Source organism: Astatotilapia calliptera, unplaced genomic scaffold (assembly GCF_900246225.1).
Source record: "Astatotilapia calliptera unplaced genomic scaffold, fAstCal1.2 U_scaffold_211, whole genome shotgun sequence".
NCBI lineage: Eukaryota > Metazoa > Chordata > Actinopteri > Cichliformes > Cichlidae > Astatotilapia > Astatotilapia calliptera.
The window spans coordinates 12,061-13,486 of record NW_020535743.1 but is presented as its reverse complement, the minus strand read 5'-3'; the positions used below and the strand labels follow the sequence as shown (position 1 = coordinate 13,486).

Genomic DNA, 1,426 nt, shown 5'->3' with positions numbered 1-1,426 from the left:
AAATAGTTTCTCCTGCCCTGGAGAAAATCCACTTGCATGGAACAGAAGAGGCTGTGGAGTGCAGGAACCACACTGCAAGCTGGTAGATATGCAGGTATTCCTGGGTCCTGCAGACTATCACCTAAAAACAATAAACAAAATGATTTTCTAAACTGTGTAGCAATGTAATGTACGTATAGTGTCAAATACATTTTTGTAGTCTTCATCAGCTTTAATTCAATTGGAAGTGTTCCTAAAGTCATATGCTGTAATGATATTTACATTATGAAAACATGATTTTGGACATTTCAAGTTTTTCACTTCGGCAGATAAAATGAATTGAGCAAAATCAACTCAAAATATTCCCACACGCCAGAACGTCCTCTCTTCCTCGCTGGCTCCATATCTGTCAGTGGAATGATCACCTCTTCGCTCTCTGTCACCATCAACACACTCCACGAATCCCGTGGATGATTCACTTCCTTATATCCGTTTGAATCAGGTACCGAAGCAGTTACGTGCGTACTGAAGCTTCGGACGTCACTGGTCACGTGACTTTTGCCAAACGAAGCAAGCCTCGACACAGTGCTTCTGAACCAGTGTGTTGTTTTTTTCGACACACGCTCCGGAGCGTCAGCTTCAAGCGGGCCATCACTAAACTGAAGTATCTACAAAGCCAGGGAGGCAGCCGGTAAGGGAATGGTTGCTGACTATGGTAAAAGACTTTGAAGCGAGTTGCTAAAGAATCGCGGCTGCCGCTAGCTTACGTAGCATTAGCACTGTGCCGTGAGTTGGTCGCCTGTTACGAGCGGCACCATTGTTTATTGTTGGTCTGCATATGGAAGACTGTTAATGCTTGCATATGGTTAAGAGAAGCTGGTTATAAATACTATTGTTACTGCTCAAGTTCTAATGCAGATTGATTATTTAATTTAGCACTTTAATAGAAAGCAGTATTTCTCAAGGTGTATGTACAATTGTTAGTGAATTATGTAATTTGAGCATTTAAAAATACTCAAGCAAATATTGTACTACAAAGCTTATGCACTGCATTGATGTGTTAAAAAAAAAGAAAAAAAGAAAATGTGTTTGGGATTGTTTACAATATTTGCAGATGTGTGATAACAAACATAATTTGTATTTTGGTTTTTTGGTTTGTATTTAAAGGTTTTTCACCTATGGCTGACTGTGGCCGAAAAGAAGATTAAAGAAAAGGAAAACAAAAGATCTGCCTGGTCATTGAGTGAAACCCAGTTAAACACCTGTGGTAGATGCATCAATCCCTTTCAAGCGGGGAAGCTGCACAAACTTAGAGAGCTTGACAGTGAAAAACCGGGAAATCAAATCTGGGAAAAATGACCTGGAGTCCTGGGATAAGGGAATAATTAGTGCAAAGAGGAAATTCGGAGAATCCCTCAAGTTGCATGTGCCATTCCCATTAGTAAAT

At 40.2% G+C, this 1,426-nt stretch overlaps 1 long non-coding RNA gene across 1 annotated transcript; it reads left to right on the top strand.

Annotated features, from left to right (window-relative positions):
* Window positions 1-638: 638 nt before the first annotated feature.
* Window positions 639-1,199, top strand: LOC113017835 (uncharacterized). Its single transcript, XR_003271596.1, has 2 exons — window positions 639-670; window positions 1,147-1,199. It is a non-coding gene; the product is annotated as an uncharacterized LOC113017835 (long non-coding RNA).
* Window positions 1,200-1,426: the final 227 nt, after the last annotated feature.